Consider the following 14,485-nt stretch of genomic DNA (forward strand, 5'->3'; position numbering starts at 1 on the left):
GATTATTTCCCGACCTAAATTGCTTCCTGATAGAGTTGGGAGATAATCGGTCAGGGCAGTCTGAGATTCCTGGACAGATCAGGGCTGTCTGGTTTCTTAGTTATTTTTACTGTTACATTTTCTTAGAACATGAACTGACACTCTTTTTCCAGTAGCAGATAACAGATATTTTCCTTAGAGTTTCTGAAATCACTGCCAACCTATTTGTCCTCTCACTGACACATCCAACTACAGGAGTCAACTTCTCCACGCTGATGACAGGCCATCTCGGAGATATTCACAGGGCTATGTTTCCTCCTCTATCTCAGGCCTTTCTACTGAAAGAACATCCTTACTAAAAACTTTTTAGTTGTTTCTAGTGAGGAAGAAAAGTAAGGCCTAGTTGCAGCCATGGAACCAAGAATTGAGGGCCATGGCTAGAGCAAAATGCCCTGAGAAAAGATGGATTCATTTTTGTCAAAGACACAAGTCTCTATAGGAACTCTCATTCTAACTGATTTTCTTCCTAGTAATATATTCACAGAATATGTAGACTATGTAATGAATGAACAATGACATATGCATAATATTTGCGAATATGGAGGGAATTAAGAAAAAACTGCAATGGCCAGAAGTAACTGGTTCTTTGAAAGAGAGCTGGTAGGTTCTTTGTTTGGTCTCTACGCCTTTTAGCACGGTATTTTGTATTGCATTCAAACATATGAAGTTCTTAAAATGTAAAATCAGGACAAATAGTTAAAAATAAGGAAATTTTCCTAATAAAGTATACAAACTGCATCTTTAAATTCAGAGGTACTTAACTTGAAATTTTTCTCACGTTAAATTGCCTTTTGTTCCACCGAAGAGTTGATATTCGAAAATTCCTAAAGAGAATTATTTTTTTTCTTTTCTTCCTTTTTAAGGAACCATAGTAAGGTCCACCTGTTTCTGCTGTGAGCTCTTTCTTCCACTTACTGCCCAGTTGCTGTCAATACTCATCCCCATACGAGACAAGCAGCTCACATCCTGCCTTGATGACATGACAGGTTTGGTAGAAGATCTACCTCTGATACTGAAAGGCCCTCGGATTCTGATTCTCAGCACACCTGCCACAGTTCATATACCTAAAGTTGAAGCAGGCACAGGAAGGAAACATAAGAGGGTAAGTTTCTGCTCCCTTTGGATCTACTCCCAATACTCATCCACTCTAGAACTCTAAGTGCACTGTTTTCAAAGCTCAGTTCCAGACTTCTCTTAATCCTTATTTGTCACAAATAGATAGATTTCCAGATTCTCTAAATTGAGTTAAAGTTTATGTCATAGATTTTGGTGGGGACATGCATTCTGTTTCTAGATTAGCACACATCATTTGACATTTGGCCCAAGTAATTTTCCTTAGATTGGACTCACTCATGCACCTGTCTCCACTATGTTCCCATAGAAATTCAGAGAATCATTTGTCTTATAAAGACAATAGAGGGAAATTTGTTTATTCATGATGTTGTTTCCTGATACGACAATGGTTCCCCATGGCACAGGGCTGCAGGACATACCATAGAACCACTGCTTTCTGAACCTCACCACTGCTCCAACTCTGCTTCTACGTGTTTGAGTATACCCTAATAGACTAAAGTTCTTTCTTGTAGGTTGTTAGGGCACTATGTACTTTGCAAAAACGACGAAGAAAAATTATAGTTAAATACTCCTACAATGAAATTGTCCTTTCTATCTCCACATGTGTTTCACAATTACTCAGGGAATATGATTTATTCAACTACTGAGGATAATTCTTTGACTCGTATACAGTATGTGCTTTACAGATGCAGGATCTATGAATGAAGTTAGGCCCTTTGGTTTTTCTTCTGATATCTTAATTTTGTCTCTCATGGAAATTTTTATTTTGATACAGTACACATATTTATATGCATACATACATACATACATACATACATACATACATACATACATACATACCAGAGCTAATGATTGAACTCAGTAACTAAACTTACCTCTTGCAATACAAGCACTCTACCACTTGAACCACTAGCCCTTTTTGTGTTGTTTATTTTTGAGGTATTTTTTGTCTGTCAAGGGGCATAAACTCTGTGCCTGAATGTTGTCCTTCAGCTCTTCAACTCAAGGCAAGCGCTCTACCACTTGAGCCACAGCGCCGCTTTTGATTTTCTGCTGGTTAATTGGAGATAAGAGTTTCACAGCCTTTCTTCCATGGGCTGGATTTGAACCATGATACTCATATCCGAGCTTTCTGAGTAGCTACTTACAGGTTTGAGCCACCAGTGCACAGTTTGTTTTTGAGGTATTATTTACCCTGCTGTCCTGGGTTGCCATCCTGCTTGTGCTTGCCTGGGTTGCTGGAGATACTTCACTTTATCCAGCCATTGTACTTCCACAGTAGCTGGGATAACAAATGTGCACCAACGTGCTCAGCCATTGGTAGTAATCGGGGTCTTATAATCTTTTATGCTAGGAATGGCATCAGACTGAGATCTCATCTCTATCTCAAAAGTACAAATTAAAGGTTGAGCTATGGAACCCAGCTATACTATTTATATTTTTATTTCTTGTCCATCAAATATTCATAATTTTGAAAGCACCAAGTACAGCAAAAGAAAAATGGAGATATGGGAATCCATATGTGTGATAATCAGGGTGCAAGTCTTCTGAGGATAATATCCTCTTAGGAACCATGAAAATGACTGCTGGACTCACTCCAGTTGGCCTGGGATTTATTTTTTGCATCTACACATAGAAGTTACTCCTTTTTGTGATCTGAGTTTCAGAAAGACAAGCTAAAGGCTTTTGGGTAATAATTGGCAAAATCATATTACTTGATTCCAGTGATGCTCTTTGAGCCTGCATGGACTCAGTAGTTGTGAACACATAAGATGCCGTCTACACATCTGAGGGGATTTGTCATAGTCCTAACAGAGGCTCCTTAAGCATGGATGCACTTTGCCTCTAACACACTCTGTTTATATGCGCTATACTTTGATCCTAAATCAGCATGTCCATGTTTATGCAGATTCCACAAACACATACAATTATTTTGTCCATGTCCTAGCAATGTTTCATTGGAGGCACAGGGGGACACATGGAGTTAGAGAAAGGGGGGAAAGGGAGGGCATTTCTTACCATCTAGGAGTACCTATTGTCTGCATCTTCATCTTCTATGATCAAGCCCTCATAGGGGCTGAAGTGCAAACCCAATGGCAGATCAGATTCCTCATTCCATACTCTAAGCCTAGCCTCAGGGTACTGTACTGACGAATTCTCAGCCCAGGGGGCAGACTGAGGACTGAATGGTCATAATGCCCCTTGTCCACCACATTGTCTCTTACAAATATAGGTGGCCCATGAACAGTGTAGCTGGTGATGAAGAAGTTCTGACACTGCTCACAATCTGAGGCAAGAGAAGCAAAAATTAGTCAAGAAATATGTACATTCCCAGATTTAACAATCATGAGAAAGAGCACAGAATGCATATCATTGTCGCTTAGTTCTTCATGTGAAGTTACTAGAGTAAACCAGTAATTGGGGGCCAAATGACCTGATGAATTATTATAAAAGCACATTTGCCTTCTGTTTGAACAAGCACAGAGGGTTACTTACACAGGTAATCATCATCCTGGGGTTTACGGATATCTTCATAAGCATAACTCTTTCTTTCCTGTAGGATGTACATGCTCATTTTTACCTCCTTTTTCCTACGTCCAAGTTGAAAAACAATGGTTATTTAAGTTGGGGATCAACAATCTTTGTCCCTATTTCTTCAGAAAAGTAAAATCTCTTACTACCAAATTATCATCTATTCTTCTCACATACTCTGGTCCCCCATTAACCTTTGACTAAGAGATACAAAGACTTCATTTGAACACTAACTACAGGTTTCTAATTCAATTTTAAGTTTTGGCCATTCCCATTTTCAGGTTTAATTTCGACTTCATTAAATTTCTTATAAAGTGGTCTTTGATGAATTTATTCATTCAGAATATTTGTTGAGGGTATGTTAAGTATTGAGCAAAGACGAGGACATACAGGATTGAAAATGTGTGGTCACAGATTTATCAGACACTTTGCGTTTATCTGTTATTTTACCTTTTACTTATCATTTTCAGACAACATGCAGGCTGTACACATTTTTCTTGTCAGTCCTGGGGCTTGAACTCAGGGCCTGGGCACTGTCCCTGTGCTTCTTTTGCTCAAGGCTAGCACTCAACAACTTGAGCCACATTGCCACCTCTGGCCTTTTCTGTTCATGTGGTTCTAAGGAATAGAACCAAAGGCTTCATTCATACAAGACACATAATCTACAACTAAGCCACGTTCCCAGTGCAGTCTGTGCATCTTTATCTATGTTCTTTAGATTAACATTCAGAAGTTCAGGGAGAATGTAAAATGTGTCATGGCCTAAGTGCCTCCAGGTGGATAATAACCCAAGTGTGTAACTTCATTGTGAAATTCTTATGTGCTGCTCATTGGAAACCTAATTACTAGTTCCACAGCTTAGTTCAGCCTATGTTTGAACTTTCCAAAGTCCATCTCACATAATCAGATTACCCTCAGCAACCTTGCTAGAATTACCAAAATTAGTAAATTTTCCAAATTATTTTCTCTTACCCAATTTTTGTTTGCAGTATTGTCCTTGTGTATTTGCTTCTCCAAGAGGGAACGCTGGTTTCTGGGCCTCTTCTAATCCACTTGACTTTAAGAAATTTATAATTCCTGAGAACTTCTTCAAACTAGGTTCCTTACCTAAGGTTGTCTTGGGCATTCCCTTCAATGAAAGTCACATATAGAATTGGAATGTATTTCCTAAGCCTTCCATCTCCTATCAGTTTTCTCTCAAATCCATATAAGTTAGACTGAGGGAGGGAGAACACTTGAGAATACAAACCGAAAAGCAAACAAGGTCTGTGAATGAAGGAAATGAAGCTTGGAAGAAGACATGACTAGTGGTGACATTTAATGAAAGAGAACACGGGGAAAGTGGAGAATTACAAAACTTGGTTGGAAAAAGCTATGACAGAGCAGTGAGAATAGGAAGAAATTATTGGCAGAAATCTATATGGACAATTAAGTACATTCAAATTGCAACTAGTTATAACAGATGACTTTGAAATTAATTTGACTTTTTTCTATGCAATTTTGCCTGAAAAAGTATGTACCATATAATAATTGTATAAATTGGTATACATGTCTGTTTTTGAGATGATAAGGTAAACAAAAATGTGATATGGTAAAAAAAGAAAATGTTCATCAGGCAGACTCTAGTGACTCGTGATTGTAATCCTAGTTATTCAGTAGGCTGAGAGCTGAGGTGTAAGCTAGGCAGCCAGCCCAAGGAGTAGTAAGACTCATATCCACTTAAAACCATCATAAAAGCCAGGAGTGGTATTGTGGTTCAAGTTGTTGAGTGCTAGCCTTGCTAGCACAAAAGGAAGGATCTGGAACAATGATTAGTCCTGATTGTAAGTCTCAGGCCCAGCACCAAAAAATTTAACATTGAATATTGTGAATTCTTAAAATACAGCATCAATGGGACTAAGCATTTCTTTCTGCTTTTCTTTTTTCCAGTCCACGGCCTGGGCCCTTTCCCTGAGCATCTTTGGCTTGAGGCTAGCACTTTACCGCTTGAGCCACAGCACCATTTTCAGCTTGCTTTTCCTGTTTATGTGGTACTAAGGAATCAAAATAAGGGCTTCATGCATGCTAGGCAAGCACTCAACCATTAAGCTACATTCCAAGCCCCTAATTATTTGTTTTTGAGCCCTGATATAAATTCACTTTCTGTGACATCCCTAGTTGAAATAAATTAGTTGAAATTGAATTTGAAGACATTAACTTCAGTATTTCTCGAGCCTGTTACTTTTACTTAAATTTCAAAACTGATTAATTATTATATATATTGATTATAACTTGTTTATCCTGAAAATATTGAGGGGGGTTCAGTTGAGACTTCAGACCTCTGAAGAACGATCAGTTATTGTCCAACCACTCAAAAGACTCACATGTAAAGGCTACAGCTAAACAAACAACTATGGAAAGTTCCAGAATCAGCTAACTAAAGCTCAGAAGAAGGGACCAATCCTCCTCTTCCTCACAGAATTGACATTTGAAATTAGCCTCAGAAGGATATGTATCTATGTAAAATATTATGTCACTTTTTTTAGTTGTCAGTAAACTTTTCTTAAAACTTACAAATAGTGTGGATTTATTGTTGCATCTATCAATTTGTTATAACAAAATGAAAAGTGGTTGGAACAGAGATTGGAACAATCTTTCAGTGAATGGTGTGAAGATGTGAATGGCTAAGATAGCTAAGACTTTATAATGCTGTGTAAGTATTTATGAACTTGTAAGTGCCTTTAGAGAAAATGTATTGGTAGACTTCACCACCACTAAGTGTGATCCCAGACACAATACATTTTTAGATTTCGGTTTTCTCATCACGTAAGTGATTATAGTTTACTATTTGCCTCATTATGTTGTTGTAATATTGAAATCTATTTGTTCATGGAACATTTAAAATAAAGTCTAAAATATTGTGAAAATAAAATAAGTGGTAGTGATTATTGTGGATATGAATTGAATCTTAGAATGAATATGATAAGAACAGAAGAGATCAGGAAAAAGAAGCAGATGTTCCTAGGGCTTCTTCTCTTACTTGGAACCATGAAGAAAGTTTACTCATCAATAGAATTTGGGAGACATTTATCTTCTGACGCTTACTCTGTTCAGTTCTGAAGGTCATCCAAGAAGGTTTGACTAAAAGTGATGAGAAATCTGGATTTTGGTTACAAAATATCTGCAAACTGTGGATTCTATTTTTTGACAGCAAATCTCAGCCAGAGAGAAAAGACTCTATTTTAGGAAAATGTTTTCTGAATTATCATTAAGGCTTGTCCCTATATTTCTTTTCTTCAATTTCTTCAAACCTAGACAAAACCCATCTTTGCTTCACTCTGTGTTCATAAGCTATCTGTTATAATTTAATTGGTTTTTGATGACAAGAAACACTAAGCAAATTAGGAACAAGAGGGAAAGATTATTTAGTTAAATAGCATACATCATGGTCAACTTAGTTTCATTTCAGTGATGAAGGATTGTTTAACACACATAAATCTTTAAGTGCAATGCAACACATAAGCTGATCAAGGACAAAAATCACACACTCATTTCTCTGGATGCAAAAAAAGCCTTTGACAAAAGTAAACATTCTTCTTTTTTTTTTTTTTGGTCAGTTGTGGGGCTTGACCTCTGGGCCTGGGTGTTATTCCTCAGCTCTTCAGCTCAAGGCAAGCATTCAATCATTGAGGCACAGCACTACTTCCAGTTTTCTGGTCGTTTATTGGAGAAAAGTGCTTCACAGACTTTCCTGCCCGGCCTGGCTTTGAACTCTGATCCTCAGAGCTCAGCCTACTGAGAAGTCAAGATTACAGGTGTTATGCCCAGTTAAAGTCAGCATTCTTTTATCATAAAACCCTTGAAGAAACTAGTGATACTGGGTATATATCTCGATAGGATTACGGGTATATGTGAAAAATTAAATCATTTCTGTTAATAGCAGGAATGACACAAATGTCTATTTTTTTCATTCTTTTCCCGTATTGAATGCAATCAAGCCACAGAAATAAGCATAGAGAAAGAAATAAATAGGTCAAAAGGGAAGAAACCATTTAAATTATGCTTGTTCACATATTACATGATCCTATATTTAAAAGATCCTAAAAATTTCCAGAGAAAAATTCTAGATCTGATAAATGCTATTGGAATTGTGTCAGAATAAATGATGAACATTTAAAATCATCAGCTTGTCTGGCAACAATGAACAGTCTGGAAAAGAAATCAGAAAAATCACAATAGTCTCAAAAAATTAGCTTAAGATTGTGCTTAACTAATGAAGTAAAAAGACTTCTATAATGAAAAGTATAAAACCTCAAATAGAACTGAAAGCCAACCTGGGCTGGTAAGTTTGTGAGACTCTTATTTCCAATTAAGCACCAGAAAATATGAAGTGGTGCTGTGGTTCAAGTGGTAGAGTGCTCACCTTGAGTTGAAGAGGTCAGACACAACACTCAAGGCAACTGTCAGGATTGATGACGATGATGATGAAGATGATGAAGATGATGAAGATGATGATGATGATGATAATAATAATAAACTTAAAAATTGGCACTATGGATTGCATTTCATTCTTCCAAAATTATAAGTTGAATTCCCAATCCTCAAAATATTATTTGGAGATGGAGCGTTTGGTAGCTAATTAGGGTAAGATGACATCATGGAGGTGAGGCCCGAGATGGATTTAACTTTCACAGAAAAAAGCAAAGAAAGATCCTTTCCATCTCAACTGTTCCTCCTTTCCCAGTCATGAACATACCAAGATTTCATGTAGATACACAATGAGATATAGGCCATCTACAAACCTAAAATAGATCCTTCATCAGAACCCAGTCACACTAGCATACTGGTTTGAGTTTTCAAGCTTTCAGAACTATGAGAAATAAATTTTTATTTAATTAACTCACTGTATACTATTTGGTTATGGCAGACTAAGTTGAACACACAATGAGAAAAACACTGGAATTCACCGTTTTTACAAAGAAGATACATAAATCTTTGTATGTGGCTAACAAATGTATGAAAATATGCTCAATATTACTAAGCAGTAGGGAAATGTAAGTAAAATGTCAATGACTCCTTAGGATGCCTACCATAAAAATAAATAAAAAGATACTGGATGCTGGGCACTGGTGGCTCTCGCCTATAATCCTAGCTACTCAGGAGGCTGAGGTCTGATCATGGAGCAAAGCCAGCCTGGGCAGGAAAGTCTGTAAAACTCTTATCTCCAATTAAACCACCAAAACACCAAAAGTGCCGCTATGACTAAAGTGGTAGAACACTAGCTTTCAGCTAAAGAACTGAGGGACAGCACCCAGGCCCAGAGTTCAAGCCCCACGACCAACAAAATAATGGAACCTTTGCTCGCTGCTGGTAGAAATATAAAATAGTGCAGTTGCCTTGGGAAATAGTATGAAAAGCACTCTAAAAATTAAAAGCATAACTAGCTTATTATCTAGCAATCTAATTCCTGATATACATAGAGACAGGAAGGAAGGAGGAATGGAAAGAAGTAAGGAAACAAGGAATGTAAATAGATCCTAAATAGATATTGGCACATTCAGTATAACTGCAGCATTATTATTACTATTGTCAGTTGTAAAGTAGTTGCATAGGAAAACAGACATTATATATGAGTTCCAAATTACATGACCACATAAAGGAAGAACAGTTAAGGTTCACCTGTCTTTTTCCAGGTTTATCCAATGTGAATAACACAGACAGGGTAACATTTCCACAGTCTATCATGGATCTTTGGCACAGAGTACATTGCAGATTCCATGTTCAATTCAAATCAAAGACATCAGGCTGCAACCTTGTGATTTCAGTCACAATTCTTTCTGTCTGGTCTATTCTTTCTATGTGAACTCTCTAAATGAAGGCATTTGACCACATAACCCCTCTGTGATATATAAATGCATACCACACTGGAAACCCTTCAAAAGCACAATCTTACTTGGGTCAATTTGACCAAAAGATGAAGAATAAAAAATTCTTGAACAGAGAATCAAGTGGACCAATCTCTCCATGACTCTAGTAGCATTTATTCTTCTCTCAACTCCAGTAAGGAATTGGTTCTATTTTTGACAGTTTCCATTTTTGTTCAGATTGTTCAATGTCTTTCTCTGCGTGGTTATTTCACTAAATAGACTATCTTCCATGAGATTGCAAATGACTGCAAATAAGTCAACAAATATATGTTTTCCAGGTGTTAGATAGAAAATCAATGCATCAAGAAAATATGGACTATAATATTGTATCAAAATGCTGTATGTACTTATCTACGTAATAGAAAGTGATGAGGATCACTTTTTACTTGAATTTTACCCTACTAAACATCTAGCAGAGTCCTACCTCTATCTATGTTTCTCTTATCCTTTGGATTTTTGCAACCATCTTCTAACAAGCTTCTCTTTTGCCTCGTTTCTAATTTTTTACATTGCTATCAGATTTTTTACCAAAACTATTTTTAATAGTGTTTTGATTAGTTATCTGAAGAGAGCGAGAGAAAGAGACAGCAGTGGTGATAGAGAGATACTCATCTTCCTAACAACTCCAATTTCGTCCTCCAGAAAAGTGAGAAAAATCAGGCTCTTACCATCATCCATAATGATGTTTTATTATAACTCACTCAACAGAACAGCAGAATAAGTTAAGAGTGAGTCAATTACAAGTAGCTCATCTCTAGTGATTAATTAAGCACTGAAATCATTTTGGTGTTACTCATCCATAACCAAATACAGAATTCTCTTCTTTTTATTCACCATCCAAAGAAACCCAAATTGGATCTACGGCTCAAGTGGTAGAGCAATAGCCTTGAGCAAAAATGTTTAAGGGCAGTTCCTAGACTCTGAGTTTAAATTGTAAGATTTATGTCCGCACACAAAGAAAATGTGTTCCCAAATATCTGTCCTCCCATGTTCTCTGAATGTTATATGAATGATCTAGGGATAAAAGGTGTCCAGACAGATTTTAGGCTCGTGCACATTTTGTAATAAACAATAACTTCCATTCAAAAACTGAACTGGAAGTAGTGTCATCTGTGTTACGAGGAATGGACCACACATACTGTGGAGACTTTAAGGGAGCAGTGGAGAAATCCTTGCTCTCATGTCCTGGGCTTAACTCAGGACAGTCTTTTCACATCTATTGTTCCCCAAAGCACTTGGTGATCATCTGACTCCAGTCTCAAAGTGCTGGAACTCTTATTTCTGAGAAGAGTATATAAAATTATCTTGATAAGTCATTGCTTATTATACAGACACAAGTCAACAACTTTATGTTTTTAATCACTCTGCATGCCTGAAAGTAATAATGCGCATCACTTGTGTCCAAATCTTTTGAATAATATTCAAGTATATATATCCTACTCACAACAATGAAAGGATAAGAATTCTTGGTTCAGTGAATGCTTAAGAGTAAAGAAAGATTTCCCATTACACCTAGTTACCTCTGCAATGAAGGATTTCTCTTCATAAATTACGGAGATCTGTGACAACAATTTTCCCACAGTGGGTTTCTTTTCTGTGTTAATGTTCCAATGCTTGCTGAAGGTTGACATCCAGTTGATAGACTTCCTCTAATGCTTACTTTTACGGAGATGCTGCCGTGTGTCCAAGTCTTTGGTACCTGTTGAGATATAACTTTTTGCTGAATGTGTTTCTTTATTTGTTGTATTAAGTTTCTGTCTTGTGGATTTTCTCAATTTCACTGAGGACTGACTTCAGATTAAATGTCATTGAACATTTGTTCCATTCATTAGGTTTCGTTTCTCCTATATGTCAGTTCTCTGATCAACAATGAGGTGTGCCTCCCAGATGAAAGTCTCTACACACTGGTAATGTTCATCAGGTTTCTCTCCTGTGTGTGTTCTATAAATTAACGTGAACGTGTTTTCTCCTGTGTGTTTCTGGTGCAAACAGAGGGGTGAATTTTTTTAAAAAAACCACACTTGTTGCAGTCATAGAATTTCTCTCATTTCAGTGTTCAGTGAAGAATGCTCAGCTAAGCCTTCTGGGTAAAAGACTGTAAAGTTGTTGCATTCATGAGACTTCTCTCGCGTATTGATGCTCTGATGCAAGCTGAGTTTTCTTCCAGGTGACAGACTTTCCATATTTATTACGCTCCTAAAATTTCTCACCTGTGTGAATTCCATTATGCTTACTGAGTTCTGGACTCTGGTTGAAGGATATTTCATACCTGTTACATTCACAAAATTTATCTCCAGTGTGTCTTCTCTGATGGTCAGTAAATTCTGCTTCAGGGTAAAGAATTTCCACACTTAATACATTCAGAAGCTTTCTTTTCTGTGTGTGTGTGTTTGATGGACGTTAAGGTATGCCTTCTCAGTAAAAGATTTTCCACACAGGACACATTCATAAGGTTTCTCTCCTGTGTGTCTTCTGTTTTTGTTAAGTAAGGTTTGCCTTATGGGTGAAAGATTTTCCATACTGGATACATTCATATGGTTTCTATCCTGTATGTGTTCTTTGATGTTTGTTAAGGTGTACCTTCCAAGTGAAAGAATTTCCACACATTACAATCATAAGGTTTCTGTCCAGTGTGTCATCTCTGATGGACAGTAAGTGGTGCCATCTGGGTGACAGATTTTACATATTTTTCATATTCATAAAGTTTTTCTCCTGTGTGTTCTCTGATGGAGTTTCATGTGTGCCTTCTGGATGAGAAACATTCATAAAGTTTTTCTTACGTGTGTCTTTTCTGATAATCAGTAAACGCTGCCTTCCAGGTGAAAAACGTTGCACCCTCGATACATATATAAGGTTTTTCTCCTGTGTTTTATCTCTGATGATTAGTAACAGCTTCCTTCCAGGTGAAGGACGTTACATACTCGATACATTCATAACGTGTCTCTACAGTGTGGATTCTCTGATGGATGTGAAGGTCTGCTTTTTGGATGAAAGACTTTACATACTTGATATAATCATAAGGTCTTTCTCCTGTGTGTCTTCTCTGATGATCAGTAAGGACTGCCTTCTTGGTAAAGGACTCTCCAAACATGTTAAAATCATAGGATTTTTCCCCTGTGTGTCTTCTCTGATGGACAGTAAGTAGTGCCTTCTGGTGAAAAATTATCTACATTTGTTACATTCATAAGGTTTTTCTCCTGTATGTATTATCTGATGCAAAGTGAGGTATGACTTTAGCCAGAAAGACATGCCACATTTGTTGCATTCATAAGTTCTCTCTTCTGTATGAGTTCTCTGATACATGCTGAAAGTTGACTTCTGGGTGGGAACTGTCCAATGGTCATATTCATAAGGCTTGTCTTCTGTGGGCATTTGAGTTGGGAAAGTGAGGTCTGACTTCTGAGATATATAATATTTTTCCATCTTATATACTCATTGGAGTTCTCCTCTGCATATTTACTCTGGAATTTTATAAGGTGAATTTCCCTACTGATAGGTTTTTCACATTCATTACCTGAAAAGGATTCTCTCTTTTGAATATTTTCTGATGAGTAGTGACTGTACTTCTTATGTAAAATGTTTTTTCTTATTCAGGGCATTCTGATGTTTTCCTCTGTCCCTGAAGTATTTCTTGGGCAAAGAGAGGACACTTATCATAGTCTTCCCTATATTCATCATGGTTATAAGAAAGCTGTCCCACATAAGCCCAACTATGTCTAAAGAATATTGTCTGTGACTGAAAAAAATCTCCTTTTTTACACCACATTCAAAATATTGCTACTCATCATTTTGATCAAAATGGTCCAAATATCTCAGGGATTGTTCAACTACGGTAGACAGAGCACGCCTATGCACCATGCATCTCATCAGGTTCAATATAGAGAAGCATGTTCTGGCACTCAATGAACTCCATAATTTTCATCCCTAATGAGTTTCTATTACTCCCAATCAGCTCTGGGTTAGGATTTGAACTCATATAAAAAGTTCTTACTAATTTGTGACAGGTACTTCAAATAGATAGTCATGTGGACTTTCCTGACAGGTCTTAATCATGTACTCCATTTCTTGGACATCTAAAATGAGACATAGAGCCAGGTGCTGGATTCTCATGCTTATAATCTTAGCTACTCAGGAGGCTGAAATATGAGGATGATAGTTCAAAACCAGCCAGGCAGGAAAGTCCTTGAGACTTTGGCAATGTTGGGATTTGAACTGAAAGCTTAGCAGGCCCAATTGGTGAAAGAGTCAAGGTCAGGACACCAGCATGTGAACTGAGGAGCTAGGCCATTCCCAGGACCTGAAAATTAGCCCCAGGGATGGCCAGGATAAGCATAAATTCATAGGTGATATATAGGATCTGTATTGACATATATATGTGGGCAGCATCTTGTGTTCGGTGCATTTCTTCTCCTTAATTTATGTCTAATTCATGATGGTATTGTGAACTTTACTGAGTATGGTGACAGATATAACTGTACTGACATGGATGACGACCCGTTCCCACGGTTATAAGGTTGCCTATGCATTCATTCTCCATCCTAGCTGAGACCCAGGACTTCCACATTAGAGGAAATCAGGCGCAATGACTGGCTTCTGACATCAGGCTGAATCTTTTGTCAGGCCTGGGATTTGAACTCAGGTCTTGGTAACCCCGTTGCACTGTGGGGGAAGGGGAAGCTCATCATCCCTGAAGACTAGAATATCAGGCCTGCTCCAGGACCTGATTTGAAGTCCCAGCAGTGGATAAAAGAGCAAGCTTACATTTTTTAAACATAGGATCTCTATTTACATACAGGTGTGGTATGCATCTTGCTTTCAATTTAGTTACTTTTTAAATTTTGATTCTTATTCATGGATGTATTGTGTATTTTATTGGGTATGGTGACAGGTATAGCTGTGCTGCCGTGGATGACAACCTATTCCTATGGCTATAG

General features: G+C 37.4%; 1 pseudogene; it reads right to left on the minus strand.

Moving 5' to 3' along the window:
- Window positions 1-796: 796 nt before the first annotated feature.
- LOC138837811 (histone-lysine N-methyltransferase PRDM7-like) lies at window positions 797-3,682 on the minus strand (annotated as a pseudogene).
- Window positions 3,683-14,485: the final 10,803 nt, after the last annotated feature.

Source organism: Dipodomys merriami, unplaced genomic scaffold (genome assembly GCF_024711535.1).
Source record: "Dipodomys merriami isolate MVZ:Mamm:240054 unplaced genomic scaffold, mDipMer1.0.p SCAF_276, whole genome shotgun sequence".
Taxonomy (NCBI): Eukaryota; Metazoa; Chordata; class Mammalia; order Rodentia; family Heteromyidae; genus Dipodomys; species Dipodomys merriami.